The 19839-nt window shown below is 46.6% G+C and overlaps 1 long non-coding RNA gene across 2 annotated transcripts; it reads right to left on the bottom strand.

Annotated features, from left to right (window-relative positions):
- Window positions 1–2905: 2905 nt before the first annotated feature.
- LOC107314113 (uncharacterized) lies at window positions 2906–19678 on the bottom strand. Of its 2 annotated transcripts, none has more exons than XR_014945857.1 (3): window positions 19224–19455; window positions 18055–18237; window positions 2906–4709 (listed from the first exon to the last, which is right to left on the bottom strand). It is a non-coding gene; the product is annotated as an uncharacterized LOC107314113 (long non-coding RNA). The 2 variants fall into 2 exon arrangements; XR_014945850.1 differs by lacking the exon at window positions 2906–4709 and adding an exon at window positions 18344–18570 and having other exon boundaries at window positions 18054–18237; window positions 19224–19678.
- Window positions 19679–19839: the final 161 nt, after the last annotated feature.

Genomic DNA, 19839 nt, shown 5'->3' with positions numbered 1-19839 from the left:
TGCAGCACACAATTCCTGGCCCAGAGGTGGTGGTTTCCTCAGAAACCCCAGAGGCTCAGTCTGACAGCTGTCATGGTGAGGAGATAAAAGCATCTCTCATCTATCTTGCAGGGATCATGATCCTTGCGGTACCAAGTGAGAAAAAGAGCTCCAAAGATGGATGAGTGAAGAAGTACCAAGAGGTCTTCAGTTTATTGGCTCTGTCTCATCCTCTCTTTAATCCCAATGGCCCAAGCTATCATTCCCCCACCCCCCCCCCAAAAAAAGCTACTTCAGCAGCCCAAAAGCACTGATTTCTCCTGCATCCCTTCAGATGGGCTTAAACATCTCTGCTAATTTACCCTCACCCTTACTATTAGTATCACTTTTCTTATCTCCATCAGTGGTGCATGGGGCTGCCTCCAGGGGGCAAGCCAGGATGCCCAAATTAGCTACAGATAAGCTGTACAGGGGACAGTGTTAGCCTGGGAGCAGCAAAGAAACCCTGTTGAGACTGAATTTCACTGCTTCATTCAGCCTGATGGAGCCATGGAATTATGGGGTACATCGAATGAAGGCATCCCGCTACCTGGGCACATCCTACTGTACTCCACTTTGGGTACATAAGCAAAATACCAACAGTGGTGAAGCACTTGGCTCAGGTATATATGAGGGCTTTGATGGCTTCTAGGACCTCCCCAAGGGCTCCATTTCACTGGGGATGGAGATGTCACAGGTGAGGGTCCTGCATAAGGCTGCTCACTGCTGTGGTGTGGGTCCTCAGCCCAATCTGCCTGTAAGGCTCCTCCTCCTGGTAGGTTCCCAAATCCCAGTCAGATGACAGGGTTATTTATTGATGCTGGCAGGAAGGAAAGGCCATAAATTCCCTGGATATAATGGCTGAGTCAGAGAAGGAGCCGGACGCGTCCAATTCTCGAGGCTTAAAGGGAGGGGACAGGCTTAGCTGGGGCTCCTTCTGTCCCCATATTCCAGCAAGTCTCTTTGGGGCCAGTGTGGATGAGCAGGCACCTGACATAAGGCCTTGTGGCTCCCAGCCATAACTGCCTTCCCTGGGCTTCCCCTGCCTTCCAGGCTGGGAGTTTGCTTTAGTCTCCTGCCCTGTTTGGAGATCACAGCTCGGTTGTGAGGCCTTGCATACTGTTTGCCCTTCCACCCTGGGAATCACCACTTCTTTGGCAGGAAAGCAAATGGTTCAGCCTTTGGGGCTGAACGACACGGAATTACGGTTCCCAGAGTTTTTGCAACCCTTTGGATTTTTAAAGATTGCACGTCCCTAAAATTATCCCGGACGTGCTGCAAAAGCAAAATCAACACATTTCATTAAAGAAAAAAAGGAAAAAAAAAAGAAAAAAAAAAAGCCAAAAACACCATAAGGAGACATTTGGATTCATTCACATGTATTTCTTCTTCCTCTGTTTGTTTGGTTGTTTGGGAGCAAATTCTCCAGCAGACTTCAAGCAACCACAAACCAAACCGGATAAATATTGTCTCTTTGGAAGGCTTCAGCCTGCTCCTGCCCCTTGCAGTATACAGCCTCCATGGCTGACTCACACAGACCACGTCCTCAATAATAGGATGGGTCCCCCTGCCCTATGAAACACCCATGGGTGGCAACCTCATTAACTGGCCTCATCCATGAGCTGAACTCACTTGGGAACACTGTCTTCTGCAGCCCTGCAAAGGAGGACATCTGAGGGGTGACATCTCAAGGGTCAAGACCTTCTGAGAAGGACTCCCAGTGTCTTCCTATGATTTCCAATCTCCCCAGCTCATTTTAGTAACTGTTCCATCTCCAGGTCTTCCACCTCTCCCTCCCTTCATCCTTGGCAGATGCTGAGATAATCAACATGAAGTTCTCCCCTTCCCATTGTGGCTGCTCCCTCTGTGTAAGTTAATGCTGCTCCCCATCACCAGCCTGATTTCCTCACACATTTAGCTTTATCTGTGAGAGAAGATCAGAAGTTATCAAATCAGACCTAGAAACAGCCTGTGTCCTTCTAGAACAATAAAATCACAGAATATAGAACAATAAAATCACAGAATATCCTGAGTTGGAAGGGACCCATAAGGAACATCGAGTCCAACTCCAGGAACCTGACTTATTCTACTTAGAAAACTCACGGATGTTACTCAAGATTTCATGGATGAAAGGTCTTGAGTAACAGCCACGAATCACCCCAAGTCGCATAAGGAGAAGGAGGTCAGGGAGCAATCCATGTGCCAGAGGAGCATGTCAGCAAGCACAGACCTGGGATGTTTCTCATGAAATCAGTTTGATATGCATTAGCAGATAAGAGCACTGATGGCCACGTGGAGATGGGACATACATTTAAATGCACACTGCTTTATCACTTAAATGATTTCAATTGATTTTCTTTGCATGAGGGGAAAGTGGGCAGGTAGCAAACCTGGAGATGGCAGCTGCAAGCAGTGGGTGCATGAGTTTGCTCTGGAAACGTGTCTCTGAATATCACACAAGTTAACAAAGAGAAGGGCTGGACCTGTGGAAAGACCCGTGAAAGATACCCAGAAGTACATTCAGAGAGTTACAAAGAGACTGAGTGGGCTAGGTGGTGAGTAATGAAAACGTCACTCAATGAGATGAGATTTTTCAGTGCGTGAAATGCCTCTTCATGTCGGGTGGAAAGTTCCAGGTGTTTGGAACAGAAGTCAGATCTAAACCACAGAAAACCCCTGATTACTTACTGATCTGCTTCTGATTTACTGTCCTCTGTGAATTTCAGTCTATACTGGTGCCGTCCTCCCGGATCATCAGCAAAGATGTTAATGAAACTTGAGCCTGACTCTTGTCCTACCCCAGTGGACACGCCTTGTTCAAGGCAGCACGCTCTTGTTTGGGATTAGTTGCTGCATTTCAATGTGTTTTCAGTTTGCACAAACTGTGTTTCAGACCAACGCTTTTTTTTTTTATTCTAATTCCTTATTTCCTAAGACAAAGAAGCAGAATACATTAATCAAAACAAAAACACATGTTCGTAAATGTGTGCTCCCTTCATCTTCTGGCTCTATCATTCTCTAACGTCGTACCTCTTCCCACCAACAAAAAACAGTTGGAAGGGAAGAAAACTTGGCAGTTTTCTGTGCCCATCATTCTTTAAGTCCAGCTCTTGTCTCCTGGTAGTTTTACTCAGCATCTGGCTTCTGCAGTTTCTCCCTGTTGACACTATTGTGTGGACAGAACCGAGCTCTAAACATTTCATCATGACTTTTTCTTAAATATTTGTTCTATGATATTTATAGGCTGGTGAGTGCTAGAATTATATTCTACCCTTTTTTGTTCTAAATCACCACCACGTTTCCTTCCTTCTGCCTCTCAGGACCACGTCGTCCAAAAGTTTATAAAACAGCCACCTAAGGATCAAAATGTTCATTAACTAATCCTGCCATTAACAACTGAAGATGAAGAGTACGGGCCCCTTTGGTTTGCTCATAGTGTCATTTATCCCCTTGCCTGCTTCCCTGCTACATCCTTTGGCTGTAAAAGCCCTTTTTACACTGTTCCATGAAATGCAAAACTAGTTTTGCTGCGTGGCTCGCCGACCTCCTCCCAGCAATCCTGTACTGTCTCAAACCGCTCCTGCTTGGCTACCTTGGTTATTCTCCAGCCACAGGCAGATGTTCTTTCCACAGAGGGCTGTGTCAGCTGGAAATGTCACCATGCCCCAGCTACTCATTACTGGCGTTAGCTGGAAACGATGCTCTGCACCACTCTATCAATGGAGAGTTCACCCCAGTGAGTGACGCTACTTTGCTCTGCAGGGGCTGGAGCAGCTGGAGGGTGGGGAGGAATGTCTGCAGGGAGAGCACGTCCAGTGGCATGGTTGGATCCAGGAGCACACATCTGTCCACGGCTCCCCATCCCTGAGGAGCCTCTCGCAATCCAGCCTTGGCCAGCATTTACGGCCACTCTCTTGACCTTCAGCCAGGGGTAGAGCTTTACTTGGGATTTTCCACCCTCACTACTGCCTTTTACAGGCCATTCTTGCTGCTCCTTCAAGCATAGATTTCAAAAACTCAAACTCCTGTTTTGCTTTCTAGCCCTTAGCAATTCTCTCCTGCTACATGTCCAAGGTTTCCCATCCGTTTCCAATCTGTAAGGAGCAGGTTTAGGAAGGTCTTCCAAAGTGTAACTCATCACATGGGTGCATGGAGTGGACTCATGCACTGGGACGGGGTGCTGAGTTGGAAAGAAGCAGAGAGGGGGTGGAAGATTGGCTGGAGAAACATGAAAATCTCAGTGCAGTGTTGAAAGACTAAGATAGCACGTGCCAGTAGTTTTTTGAGAGGCTGGGGTGGTCCCTCAGCTCTACAGGCTAAGCAATCCAGCGCTGATGCTGTAACAAACAGTGCCAATTAGGTTCCATGATGTCCAATGATGGGCTCCTTTTCAAAGCATCATGCCATCCACTGGCACCAAAGAACGGGCAGCTCAAGCTCATGCAACGCAGCTGTAACCAGCTGTGATGGCTTCATCATCATCTGTGCTTGCTGTGCTCCAGGACACACAGGAATCAGTCCTTTCCAAAGGCTTCATCACCTCAAACTGCCTCAGTGTGAGATGCTGGTGAGGGCTGTCTGGAATGAAACAGGGAGGCTCCTGGCTGTGGGTCAGGTATCCTGGTGTTGTCTTTGTTTTTTTACAACAGACTTTGCTTCAGTGTTTCTGCATTCACCATCCAGATGCACGCCTGTGGAAGGGGAAAAAGAGTAGTTCAAATGCTGATGTGTTTTGGGGGTCCTGTCACATACATGCAGCCCACTGAAAAAGCAAACACCAGAAGGAACATCCCACTTTGCCTCGCTCAATTTTGTGATTAACTGCAGAATCTGCAATCACAGTAATAGGCTGCAGCTTTGCAAAGGGAAGCAATCATTAAAATCACATGGGCACAAACATCATTGCTGTTCAAAGCCAATAGGGGTGGCAATGCCAACCTGAGTGCTGCCGATGTTGTTTTCCTATGGATTTGACATTCTGGGTCCTTCCACTTCTCCAGCGAATGGATTTCCTTGAAAGCATTTCAGAAACTGGGAGTGATTTTCTTAAGTCAAATATGTCATTTTGACAGCAAAGAGCCCAATGGATCCTAGTGCAGGACGTGATAAAACTCATGCAAAGCCCTTGAAGGTTTTACTGTTTTATCTGCTTATGGTGGAGCTGAAGGAGACTAAGCAGGGAGAGAAGGGCAGGGACTTAGGTGATGCCAGGGCTGGCAGGGACAAGCTAATCATGCCCTAGTCTGTGTGTCCAGAGAAGAAGGTGGGGGAACCAACAGAAAATGCCACAAAAATGATCCAAGGGATGGAAACTTCCCCTGTGAGAACAGGATGAGAGAGCTGGGGCTGTTCTGCCTGGTTTCAAACTAAAGGAGGGGAGATTTAGACTGCACGTAAGGAAGAAGCATTTTACAATAAGGGTGGTGGGGCACTGGAACAGGTTGCCCAGAGATGTGGTTGATGCCCCATCCCTGAAGACTTCAAGGCAAGACTGGATCAGGGCTCTGAACTATCTAGCTGTGAATGTTCCTGTTTATCACAGGTGAACTGAATCAGATGATGTTTAAATGTCCTAACTCCAAGGAATCTATGGTTCTATAACCCAGATAATAGCTGGCAAAATGAAAATATTTAGGCAGACCATTCCCCAGAAAAGCACTGCGTTTTCATTCTGTCTCCAAAGACTTTCCCCTGCTGCCCTGGATAAGGCACCAAGTTTATCCGTCAGTCACAAATAATGCCACCTCTTCCCTTAGCAGCAAGAGGGCACAAGGCAGAAGATTGCTAAAACCACACCGTGTGCACCTGCTGATCCAAATTTCTAAGCCTGCTTCTTTTTAGCACCATTCAGCAACATGTTCGCAGTTGATGTTTATTTGGGAAGAATTACTTCGCAGCAAAAGCTATCTGAGTGGTGTTTTGACATCTGTCTCTCCTCCAAGAGGTTTGCATCTGAGATGCAGATGTGCCGGGTACAACAGAGTGAATTGTCAGAGTGGGTTCAGACCGAGACGTTTGATGCATAGAGAACCTGATGTACAGCGCTGGTATTCTCGTAGCTGTGACTACACTGTTATTCGTACTGAAACTGCTGGTAAATTTTCATCGACTTGCACGATACTGAATCAAGGCCCACAGATGGCACTGAGCAGGAAGATGATCGGTGATTTTGCAAGCGCAAACCAAAGGTGGGTGGAAATGCATCTTAGGGGCTGCCTTGGTAGCATTTCAACGCCTTCTGAAGCTTTAGCAGGAGATGAAAATGTACCTGGCATTTTGCAGCTGTAAATATGGCCCTCCCAGCCACATACAGCACTTCCAGCTGCACAGATGCTACTTATCTTTGTGTTCTCCTGGAACAAAACCTCTCTTTATTTTTCTCACTTCCAAAATAAACTTCCTTTTCTGTACTCCCACAGAGAATCACCACTGGGAAGAAAAGCTGTGCAGAGTTTTCCATCCTGCAGATTGCCTCTCCACTCCTTCCACCCTGAGAACCTGAAAGCAGAGCAGGGCTACTGTTTACAGAAAAGCAGAGAGCATTTAGGAGCTGCCTTGTTTTTAAATACATCCATTTCTGATTGAAAGAAGCTGAGCTAGTCACACTGAAAGAGCTAATTAAAATGTAAACAGCGTTGCTTTTAATTGCCAGTGCTAAAAATTGTCATTATTTATTTTAAAAGTCGAGGTGCATAAGAATATGTGTTTAATTGCAAGAAGGAGGAGGTGAATTTTAAACGTGCTTTGGAGATGCTGCAGGCTGAGCTCTGTCTGGTTGTTTCCATGAGAAGACGCAGTGCATTATTTTCCTCTACGAGTCCTTTGCTGCTGTCACACAGTTCGATTTTTCTCTCTTTTCAAGCATCTGTTTGTTTGTTTGGCCTTTCTTTTGCAAAAACTTATTTTGCGTCTTTTGCAATTCTCATTCATGGAGGAGTCTGGAAATCAGTCCAGAGCTTCATGATCAGTCATTACAGGATGTTTTTCTGTTCATGCTGGTAAATGGCTCGATTCTGTATAATTAGTTAAAGATGTGAAGTACCGACTAAGTGCTAAGTAACGTTACATAAGTGTAATGTATGGCAGACACACTGTGCCACAAAAAGCATAATAGTATTTTGCACTTAACTAGCACCTTTTAACCCAGGTTGGCAGAACTCTTCGCTATCACTGCTGGAGGCTGTCAGCACCCTAACAAATGAGGTTATTGTTTTAATACTCATTTACAGCTGAGAAAACCGAGGCAATGAGCAGTTGAGTGCCTCGTGCCTCGGAAAGCCAGCAGCTGAGCAGTGCAGCCAAGATAGGCATCATGAGAGCCACCACCAGCCCTGGTGATGGACAATCATAGGATCAGAGAATCACAGTCATAGAATGGCTTGGGTTGGATGGGACCTCAAGGATCATCAAGTTTCGATCCCTCTGCCACAGGCAGGGTTGCCAGCTGCTAGATCACATACTAGATCAGATTGCCCAGGGCCCAATCCAACTTGACCTTAAACACCTACAGGGACACAGCATCAACAAACTCTCTGGGCAGCCTGTTCCAGCACCTCATCATTCACTATGTAAAAAAACTCCCACCTGACATGTAATCTAAATCTCCCTTCCTTCAGTTTAAAACCATTCCTCCTTGCCCTATTACTATCTACCCATGTAAAAAGTTGATTTATCTCATGGTTATAAACTCTATTTAAATTTTGGAAGGCCATAATTTCCCTGCACTTTTCTCTTTTGCCACCCACTACATCAAGCCCTGAACACCACCAGGGATGGGCATCCACAGTTCCTCTTGGCAGCCTGTTCCAGTGCATCACCTGCCACTGAGTAAAGCATTCCCTCCTAACATCCACATCCTATAACCTGGAGGTCACAGCCTGGGGCCAACCTGGAGGCAATGGTAAAAGGGAGGATATTTCGGATAGGCTCTGTAAACACTGCAGCTCAGCATTTGGAGGTGGGCTGAGACAAGTGACCTGCATTGATCAGGAAGACTTTCAGTAAGGATGTGGAAATAGCAAGTGATGGAGAACCCAATTCTTCCTTCTCCATGGTGAACTGCTTGTTAGAAGGAGGAACTTCCTTTGTGTGTGTATTTCTGTAGGGTTCCTACACTGAAAGGAGGTTGATGGGAGACAGCATGGAGTAGCGTCAGGGGAAAGTCAGGCTGGGAGTTAGGAAAAGGTTCTTCACCAGAGGGCAGTGGGCATGGAACAGGCTTGCCAGGGTAGTGGTCATGGCACCAAGATGCTGGGGCTCAATGAATATGGATGATGCTTTCAGACATAACATTTGAACTTGTTTTAACTTGTTTTTGTTTTTTCAGAATGACTGTTTACAAAGGTAGATAGTGATAGGACAAGGGGGAATGATTTTAAATTAAAACACGGGGGGTTTAGGTTAGATATTAGGAGGAAGTTTTTCATTCATAAGCTGGTGATGCAAGGAGGTTGTGGATGCCCCAGCCCTGGAGGCATTCGGGATGTGGCTCTGGGCAGCCTGGTCTGGTGGTTGGTGGCCCTGCACACAGCAGGGATTATCACTGTGGCCCTTTTCAATCCAGGGTATTCTATGATTCTACAAACTTTGGTGGTCCTGTGTGGAGATAGGAGTTAGAAAGTGAACCCTGTGGGTCCATTCCAACTCAGAATATTCTCTGACTCCATGTTTGAAGAGCAGGAAGAAGAGCAGCTTCACCTCCCACTGCTGGCTTTACGTCATTTCCAGTCCCATGGATACACACAGATCCAAGCTGCCCATTAACTCAAGGACTTTCCACCTGTTAAACCCAAGTGACCGCAGAGCAAGTCAGCACAACTGCGACATGGTTCGTAAGAGAGTCATGGAATCATTAAGGTTGGATAAGAGCTCCAAGATCATCTAGTCCAACCGTTCACCCACTACCAATATTTCCCTGTTACACCATGTCCCTTACCACAACATCTAAACATTTCCTGAATGCCTCCATGGACTCAACCACCCAACTAGGCAGCCTGTTACAGGGCTTGGCCACTCTTTTGGCTAAGCCATGACAGGCCATTGCTCATCTGATTTTGTGCCTAAGGTCACCATCCAGGAGCTAGAGCTTACTACCTTGATGGGGTGGTCATCCAGACCCAGGCACACTATCCTTGGAGGGCCTTGGGCTCAATGAGGGTAATTCTTGCTGCTCAGGCTTCCCTGCTCTGTCCCTTCTATTACCAGCAAATGAAGCTCTTGCAGACTCTCCTTCCCTCTCCAAGGCGTTTTTTCCTGCCCTTAAATTGTTTGATTTCTTTTTTAGCTGTGCCTTCTTCGGATTTACAACATCCCCTAGAAATATTTGTATGTTGAACAAGAATAATTCCAAAATCCAAAAACAAACTGTGCACTGACTGGCGTTACATAGCATTTGTGATAATTGGATTCTCAGAAAGCCAAGCACTTTCTGAGATTTAATGAGATTCAAACTTTAATTACTGTGTCCCTTTCTCAGGCATGCAGTGGAAGCAGGGAGGAAAATGACCATAATCAGGTCTTCAGCATGTTGCAAGAGGCGGCCTCCATGGATAGCACTTTGATCTCTTAATGAGGGGGCATTCTTGCCATGCACAGTTGGAAAGCCAGCTTCTCTTGCATCATGGCCTACATTTACATGCTTAGGATTTCAGCCACAAACCAATGCTCTCTCCTCTCAGAAGACTTCAGTGCTAGAAAGCCAGCAGAGATGGCTCCTGGAACTACCACTCTGCAGGACAAGAGAGGGAGGCAAGAATGTCCTGGGGGTTGGAGTGGACTTTAAGGTCTTGATGATGAGTGATGACACAAAGCGATCCCTGGACAGGGTCAAGGGGCTCTGCAGGACCAGTGTGAGCTTAAAGCCCCTTGCATGGCTCTTCTCTTGCACTCCACAAATACCAGGCAGATTTTGCCCGTAAGGCTTGATGACTCACTTGCTGGCTTTCTCACTTCCCCGCCTCCATCCTGCAGGATGCGGTGTTTTGCTGAGTGTTATCTGCACTGAGGTTGGCGGAGGCAGATGAATGCAGCGGTTTTGTGTCTGCAGAAAGAAGGCTTCAACAGAGGGATGGGGTCATTAACACTTCAACTTTATCCAGGAGGAATCAAGATATCATACGGCCATCTGAGAGGACCTTTAAATTGTGATGTTCAGCCTGTGTGATGTTTAGATTCATGCCAAATTAATTTTAGAAAAGCGCTGTGTTGAGACAGTGCATCAAATTCTTCACAAATGAGACGAAATATTGCCTCCGCTGTATTCTCACAACCACTCATTTTGTAGACTGATAAAAAATCTCTCCATCTACATGTTTTTTTATAGCCTTGTGGATAAACATTCATTATTCCTTCATCCCTTAGACAGTCAGAGATTTATGTCACGTCCTGCCTTTTCCTTCACTGTGTTTGGGACCAAAGTCAGTGTTGCCAGGTAAAAATTTCCATAGCTCTGCCTTCTATTTCCTGACCTCTTTCCCAAGAACCCAGCTATCCCCCCAGTTTTCCTTCACTTACAAAAGGTCACCACTGTTGCTTCTTTTCCTCTTTCAACATTCTGGAGGACATGCTATTCTTGCTTAATACATCCAATCATTTTCTTGGAGCTATCTTTTCTTCATCTTTAGCTGTTTTTGCTTTGCTGTGTACTCTAGATGCCTACACAGGGAGACGTGACTGCTTCTTGCAGGCAGCACGGGAAGCCAAGGTCTAAGCGGGCAGGAGCTGTGGGTGGCTTGAATCATTCTTGACATGACACCCATCCCCAGCATCCTCTGTGAGCAGGCTTGGCACCTCCAGTCCACCCATGCCCAAGACCTCAATTGGTTCCTGATGTTACCCAGCCACTTTCTCAGCTGTGCATTTTATGGCTACCCCCTTTGGCCTAGCCCAGATGATTTCAGGCAGAAGAGGTTTACATCTCCTGGCTCTCCTACTCCAGAGATAGACTTGTCTCTCTAATACTTCCCAGGCTGGCATTTTGGCAAACCTTTCACATCCCTGAAAATGCTCTGTAGTATCAATCAGTGTTTTGTTTTTCTTCACACCAACCTTTCCTTTTCCCTTGCAAATCTGTCTTGACTCACATTTTTTTGCTTGCTTTATCCTTTTCCATTTCCACAAGAAGTTTGTTATTTTTCTCCTTAGAGCTGCATATTCTTGGGGAGGTGTAGGGATGCAAGCTGGTTGATGTAAGTGCTCCAAAAGCACGCAGGGGAGTTATGAACCATAAACAAAGCCCTTGCTGGGCTACATGTAGGGTTATATCCATATCCAGCACACTCTTAGTCTCCTTCCAATTTGAGGTTTGCAATGCTTTTTTTTTTTTTGACAAAAAGGGAACTTGCCTTCCTGTAGCACACACTGAGTGGATTCTGTCTGTACTGGGTAATTTGAGGTGCCCATGCTGAAGGACATGGTGACTTGGGTCGGTCTCCTGTCCCTCTTCTCCTCATTCTCAGCTATGTGGAGAGGTCCCTGAGCCCCTCAGTCAGTCTATGCACGTGGCAGCAGGTTGGCAAAGTAGCAGGGATGGCACTCAGGCAGCCCATAAGCCTCTGAGCTCTGGCTGCCAAATCCACATGGATGACTGCTCATAAGCATGAATCTGTCCCGAGCCTTCAGCAGTCACAGAGCTTTTGTCTCCCTCCTCTTCCCAAGAAGCAGATTGCAAAACCACCAAGCCGCAGAAACAAGCAGTATCTGAATGGGCTCAGGAACCAGACCGTGCCCATATGCAGCTCCTGGAAAACAGCTTCCTATGGAGTGGGAGAAGCTGAGCGTACTGAGAAGCAAAGCCACCTGCTGGGTATGTAGCTATCCTCTTTCCCAGAGAACAGAAATGCTTTTCCGTAACATGCTGAAAACTCCTGGATCTATGGGGGATAAAAAAAAAAGCCACCTCTCAACATCAGCAGTTGCATCTTGCTCCTGGATCCCCATGGCCTTTCTGCTCTAAGAGCACTAGCAATCTTGCCCCATCACAACCAATTTCTCCCAGCCTGGTAAACCTCTGGGTCCAAAAGCATCTCTCCTTGCTCCCATACATACAGATCCAGTGAAGAGGACACAGAAACAGCTGTGATGGCCCCATCCTCTGCATCACCCTTCAGCAAATAGCTGCTATCTCCCACCCTCTCATGGTAGCCCTTCAGGTCAGGCTCTGGACAGGACAGATAAGGCCCTTTGGGTGGATTTCCTGCTGGAGCAGCATCTGGAGGAGAAAAATGCAACTTGAGATCTCCTTAAATGCCCTGTCTTGACAGATTATGCTTATTCTTTCATCAAATATTACTTTTCTTTTGGTTTGGAAAATTCATCCCTGTTCATGGAAGCAGTGAGTCCTGCTTATTTTCCACTTGACACTGAGCACTGAAGAGGGTCTTAAGTAGAACATCCAGCCATTGCTGGGAGGGTGATCTCGATAAATGAGTACATCCTTCCCCAAGCCCTACCCTTCCCATAACTACTGCCAGTGTTTCCACCTACTTAGTACAAATACAGGAACACACACAACAGGAAGAGGTTCTCTAGGATAAAGCAGGCTTTTGAAGACTTCAGAAGCTGAGACTGGGCACAAACTCTCCCTGGGGAGCACTGGGATGGGGCCTGGCATTTGGCATGTGACTGTTTTATGGCAGGTGACTCATCACAGCAGCGTGTCTGCTGATTTTCATATCATCAGGAATGGCAAACAAAAGGATGCTCTGCTTTCCCAGGGGTCAAATATCACTCCTGATGGAAAGCTTGCAAAGATGTAGGAATGCAAATGGTGGAGAGGAACTGATTCTACACCATCTATGTTTCTTCCCTCTGTCCTCCTGCTTGAAGAGACACCTGTGCAGGGTGCAGAGCTGCTGAGATGGTCCGCAGCTGGATTACTGATACTGGGGAGAAGGGAGCTAAGCATCTTCTCTGCATGGCCTGTGGATGGCCACTTGATAGGAAACAGGGAGAGCCCAGCAACCTCTCTGGAAAAGACATCTTTCTGCATAGATCAAAGCATAGGACTGTTTCCAGGGCAAGAAAATAAATAGAAAGTGTGAGAAATGTCAGCTCATTTAGGAAAGAGGCAGAAGGAGAATGTGCTTCTCTGGCGTGGCCAGAAAACCAAAGAGTCAGGCTCACAGAGGTGGAACGGCAGATCACAGTAACGTTTCCAGAACTGCTCAGAGACAGAGATGAGGGTTTAATTATTCTCAGATACAACAGAAAGAGGTTAAAAACATTTGTTTGTGAATCCAGAGAATAATGAAGAGTGAGTCACGGAAAGCGTTGTTCCAGCTATGGTAAAAACAAGCCAGCACTGAAGGGTCTGCTGGTCATTTGAAAGCACCAAGAGCTTTTGCCCAAGATTCCTTCCTTAATTGCACCACTTTCGGGCACTCGCTCTAAATTAAGCAGACTGGAGCACAAGGGAGCTAATGCAGTGCTCTGAAAGGCAAACTATTAAGCAAAGTATCTCTCAGATGTTTAACTTCAATGAGGCACAATTGAAAACTCATCAGTTACCATCAACGGACATGAGGAGGGTTTAAAGTTCATCCATAACGTAATTTGCAGAATAATAGAAATTAAAGACGCAAAATCTCTTTTAGCTTGAATCTACTTCAGTCCCCAGGGAGAGCTGGATGGGTTTCTGCATCATGCTTCCCACAGCGCTGCATGCATGCAACAAATGCAACACAAGAAAACTTTCCCCGATGCACTTTTATGACTCAGAGGATGTTGCTATTGAATAATTAGGCTTACAGACACGAGTCCTCCCTGTGCTGCTCCAGGCGTGTTCCCTGCCTTTGTCATCATTTTCAGTTTTCTCTTTCCAAAGCACACCAAGCTATTCTAACAGCTCTCTGCTGCCCTTGGCATCCTCCTCCTTGAAACTTTTCACCCAAGTCCCCTGCCCTCAGCAGTCAATGTGAACAATGAGCTTAAGGGAAGACCGTGACATTCCCGATTGAAAAACAAGATTGAGTCCTTCACTTCCCACTGTGCTGCTGACAGTAATACTACTTAGCACTCTTACCCTATGACGCATTACCCAAACATTAGCTAATTATCCTGCCTGACTCCTTAGAAAGTAGGCAATTAAGCAGTTAGCTCCACTCTCCAGATAGGGAAACCTGGGCAGAAGACGTGGTTAACAGGGTAAAGGCCAACCCTATGGTGTAGTGTGGTGAGTATCCCTGCCAACCAGAGGAGGGATGTTGAGCACGGTGCTTATCTTGCTTATCTCAGCTGCTTGCATTACTGCTGAGCTTTTTCTAGAGTGGGCAACACCTTGGTCCAAGGATTCATTCTTACCAATGCCGTGTCCCATTGTGGTAGGCTGTCATCTTCTAGAAGAAGCACCCAAGGAACTCACTTTCTCCATACTGCTGAAGGGAAGAGGAGGATCTTGGTTGGTACAGTGCCCTGAGCAGGTTGTGCAAGTCCTCTCCACACCATAGACAGCAAAGTTGCTGAGATCAGTGCTCAAGAACTCCTGAATCCTGGAAATACTCAGCTGGTGTCATTGCAGCTGACTTTAAGGAGCATTTTGGAGCACCCAACGCTATAGCATTACAACTCCCATGGTAAAAAAGCAGGCTACAAACCCTGTCCCTCCACACAGCTGAGGACTTGTTCTCCACCAGCCATGAATTGTGGCTACTTTTGGAGGGATACAAATGCTGAAACAAACTATTTTTAACGCAGAGAGTAGATGTTTAACACAGAGGTCTCTAAAATAAAGCAGCAGAAGGAGTCCAAGCCTGATAACAACAGCTCTAGCCATTGTGACTAACTACTCCATAAAATGTGTAATTACAGCACTATAGCAACTATTGAATTCCAAGGCACATTTTGCATCTGAAACACAGGACGGAGCATCCTCTCTGGGTGATTCAGCGCAATAATCACAATGCCCAAGCGCTTTGCTTGGAAGGAAGAGAAGCACCGAAGCAGGAGATGAGCAGAGTGCAATGAGTGCACAAGCATGTCACCGTGAGAGCACCGTGCACACGGTGTAAGCACCTGCCAGGGAAAGAATAAGTATTTTTAGCTGGGATTATCTTGTCTGCTTCCTACGGGCGCTCTCTGCCTTTGTGGAGGGGAGCACAACGTTGGCTGCATCACACCACAGTCGACAGCACAGCGGTGACATTTGAGAGGTGCCTTTTACTGAAGCTCACTGAGTGTGAGTGTTATTTGTGCCCACCTAAGCAGCTTTTCCTGCCCTCAAGCACCCTATTTCAGTTCATGCAGGGCTGAGTGCACAAGGGCACCAAGATCCTCTTTCCCCAGTGCGGTTCAGAGCCACTCACATCCCCTTTAAATGGCACTTCCTGGCTCAGATACACTCTTCTCCATTGTCTGGGGCATGTTTGCAGCTGGAGACTGATGAATGAAGCTGAGTTACTGACCTTGATGTAAAAAAAAAAATCATCATAGAAGTGTGTTTGTGCTTTGTAAAACAAGCCTTTTAAAGCTGGCATTTATGCAAAGAAAAATGCCAATATGCATATGGAAGCTCTGGTATTTAAGGCCCCTTTCAACCTTCCAGACTGCCAACAAGCTTTCACTGATTCAAGCCTTTAACCAATGAACAGGTGCTCTAAGAGCTGGTGAAGAGTTCTCAGACAGGTATCTAAGTGAATGGCCTAGGAGCAGATGCTTGGAGCAGAGTCTACACAATTAGACCTATTTTCTTAAGCTGAAAGAAGTACTGTTTGGCTGTGTTATAAGGAGGTACAGATGATTCCTTGCTCCAAATGGATGAGGGCGAGGGAAAAATTACATCACCTGTCTCCAAGGCCTGTTCTCACCCCTCTTTTTATACAGAAATTCATTCAGGCTCTGCAGAAAATGCATTTCAAACAGCCTCACCACAATTTTTTCCCCATTCACGCTAACAAAATGAGATAATAATTAGTGAGGCCACTCTGGGAAAGTTTTTGGAATTGCTCTGGTTCTGCTCTGGTCCATAGGCTAATGGTGTTTTTCTTCGAAGATCCTATGGGAGGCCTTGGAAGATACCCTCCAGCCGGAGCACTGTGTAGGCAGGCAGGTTTATTTCCCCAGCACGCAGCACTGAGTTAAAGCCAGGGCTTAGTTTTGCAGAGGGAGCTCACTTAGGTAAGCAAGCATTGCCAAAATCTGTTGTGACAATACTCGATCAGGCCAGTGCTCTGATTCTGCTCAGAAAACAATAGGTGTTTACACAGCTACAACCCACTGGAGGTTTTTGACTTGCTGAGCAATGAGACCCCAAATGTTACAGCTCTGCCTCACGTCCTTGGCTCTGTCCTGCTTTGGAAGGAAACATACTGTGGCCTGCACTGCCAATGCTATTTCCTCTCACTTGTCTTTAAAGGTCTCTTTTTCCAACAGCTGATCGGCTCTGCAGCTCCGGAGAGTACGTGAGATCCGGCTGGCCCACAGTCTAGCTGGTATGGCTGTGTGCCATGTTGTTGTTTGTATTGCTTTCATTTTTTTGGCGTTACTTGGCTCTTCCAGGCAACTTGTTTTCATCCTGAACTATGCGCTCATTACATATCCAAACACCCACGCAGGTTTTGCATGAGGAAACTCGAAACACACGCGCAGCAGAGGAGCAAATTTGCAAAGGGGGCAACGAGATATTTGTCTCGAGGCAGACACAAACAATTGTCAGATCCCTGAGCTGTCCGTCGTTGGATTTCAGACCTATTGATGACCAGTGAGTTAACGCTGCATGCACATTCTCCTGGCAGAGAGATGCAAGGGATATCTCCTGTGGTCACCTTCAACAGCCCCAACTACTGTTCCCAGCACACATCCAGGGACCTCCTAGCTGTGCCCCAAAAGCTGAACAGACCCACTTTGCTTCTCTACTCCTCTTCACGGCCCCATCTCCACTCCAGCCAACTGCTAGAGGGGTCCACCAGCCCCCAGCCAGCTCAGGTCCTGCAGATGCCTAAATGCACTGGCAGATTTCAGCAAGATTCCAAGAGATGGGGATAGGAACATGCCTGCTCGGCATGATGGTTGTGTCATAAGTGTCCCCTTTTTGGGTTTTTCCACAGAGCAGAGGGTCTGAGTGATTGTTAGAGGTGGTATAGGGCAGCATCAGTGCCATTGGACAGTCCAGTTGCACAGATCCAGTGTTGAATTAACACAGTAAACTCACAGAGCTTAGAAGAGCAGGGCTCAGATACTCAAGTTTTCCGTGTCTCTCCCATTTTTACAGCCCCACCGCTGCTGCAGTTGAGCTCCAACAGACGCAGTGAGCTCAGCTGGAGGCTTGCAGGCTGTCCAAATCTGCGGCACGCCGCACTCCTCCCTGCCGTGCCAGGCCTGCTCTGAGCGTGGAAAAACCCTCTCCCAGCTACTGCCAGGATCCGTGCAGTGCTAGGGAGGCTGAGCCCAAGAAGCTGGGAGACTTGGTTTGCAGCTTGGGATTGCTTTGCTTTCTCGCATCCTTCCCTGCTTCCTGTACTGCAAACGAATAAAGATTTTCCAAGGCTGTCAGTACTGCGTATCTCACCAGCGTTTGCTTCTTTAGGTCCAAATTGTGCTAAAAATAAGCTGGCTTGGCATTCACATCTTGATTCAAGTGGTAACAGGACACCGGGCAGAGAAACTCCTGGGGCTATGTGCTCTGTGCAGCAATGAGTAGCGAGCTGATGGCGTTCCCTCTGCCTCCTCCCTGCTGCCGGCATGGAGCTGGCACTCACTGCTTGCTGCAACCTCCAAAATTTCATACTTAGAGGTTACAGTTTTATATGGCATCGCTCCTCTCTGGCTGCTTGTTAGTGAGGCTCCAAATGCCAAGGTAGAATATTTTCTCCTGGAGGAGGGAGTAAATTATTAGCAAGATCCTCAGTAAACTATTTCCTTTAATACTCTAGTGGTAAATCACAGGGAAAAAAAAACCACACACATACACACACGCAAACAAAAAACCCCCAGACTCCAAAGGCTTTGGGTAAGTGAAAATTTAAATGCCACATTAAGACCTCAAACTTCAAAAAACCTCATTAGTGCTGCAGCAAAGGTAGAGCTGTGGAAAGGCTGTGGTACCTTGCATGCAAGTTTTTGCTGCGCTGATGCAGTAAGAAGCACCATTCCCTCAGGTCCCGAAATAGGGTCTCAAGACAATGCGCTCGCTGCTCCCCCTCACTTCTGAGATCCTCAGCCTCCAAGGCTGCTGCAAGAATGTTTCCTCTGCGGACAGATTTTGTTGCAGCATTCTCACTTGCTTTCCTAAAATAAATGGTGAAAAAAAAATATCCTTGTGTTAATTTAATCTAGCCAGGCATTTTGCTGTCCTGCCTGATAATATCTCTGCAATCTGTCATTTCCAACTGACAGCTGTTTATTTGTTGTCGCCTTATCGGTGTTTTTCTTGTTATTTTAGTTTTGTTTTTGTCCCCGGTCTTGAAATCTCTCCTCTTGTTTCTCAAGCATCCCAACATTGCTCTAGGGATTCCTCAAGTCTTCCCTTGACTTTGGTGGGGGTTCGATCTCCAGTTTACATGCTTGGAAATTACATGGGTGTTTGCAATTTCAGGTCCATTCGCGTAGCAGGAAGAAGCACTGAAAAACATCATGGCATGAAACAGAGATCACAATGTGAGCATCCCTCACCAGAGACCACAATGTAAACCTGAAGAAGGCTTGGCACTGCTGGAGGATTATTCAGCAGCATTGATAGCAAAAGATGAAGTGATTAAATACATGTTATTCAGTAGAATTCACAAGGAAAGAAAAAGAAAGAAAAAGGAAGTTATTAAAGATGACAATGCACAAGACACGGGAAAACACTTGTATTCCTTCCCACAGTCTGGACCTCCAGGTAACCTTTCCATGGACCATTCAGATGAGCTGTGGTATGGACCATAAAAGATACAATAGCCCAAGAAAAGAAGCCCGATAACCTCAATAATTATAGTGTCCTACACTCAGTTTCCAGTTGCTTGTACATTGTTGGTCAAGCATTAAATCTGGGCGCCACTCAATTAGCTCATTTTTATTTCACTCTTTACTAAGTCTTGTTTATATATTTACAGTTATTTACGGTGACTTCGATTGCTCCAATTCCTTTTTAGGAGAACAACAACAACAACAAAAGCATGTTGAAATTGACAGAACTGTCAAAACAAGCTGCTTCTGATCCTTATGAAGTATAGAGCTAAGTGGCGAAATACAGACAATGAAACGGAGTGAGAGAAAAGAGCTGCTCTACTCACAGCAGGGATCATCACAGGAGCTGGACGAGGTCACATCACGCTGGGGTTTTGCTACAGCCCCTTCCTCACACAGCTCATAGAGCATCCCCCTTTGACCCTACAACCCACTGCAGCCCCTCAGGGCTCTGTTGCCCCTCTACAACCCCAAAGGATGGATCCCACACCTCCCATACAGCCTTGCAGACACAAACTACATCCAACTCCAGGTTCTATGGTGTCCATTACCCACTGCAGCCCCACAGCCCCATAGGCACTGCCCCACACAACTACAACCCCAAATTACATCCCACTTCAGCTCCTACAACCCCAATGCTACATTAAAGCCCCACAGGGCATCCTCCTACAGCTCACTACAGACCAATGGGGCAACCAACACACACACAGCCCCAAATTACACCTCAGAGCCCTAATACCCCCTCAAAGCTCCACAAACCCACTGCAGCCCCCTACAAAGTCACACCCTATAGCCCACCACAGCACCCACACCCTATAGCACACCACAGCACCCACACCGCTCTGCAGCCACAAATTACACCCCACCCCAAGTTCTACAGCACCTAATAACCCACTACAGCCCCTAGAGACCCACCACAACCCTTAATAAACTACTAAATCC

Source organism: Coturnix japonica, chromosome 1 (assembly GCF_054131305.1).
Source record: "Coturnix japonica strain WE chromosome 1, WE-NBRP24, whole genome shotgun sequence".
Lineage (NCBI taxonomy): Eukaryota > Metazoa > Chordata > Aves > Galliformes > Phasianidae > Coturnix > Coturnix japonica.
The sequence above is the reverse complement of the archived record's forward strand: the minus strand, read 5'-3'. Positions and strand labels throughout refer to the sequence as shown.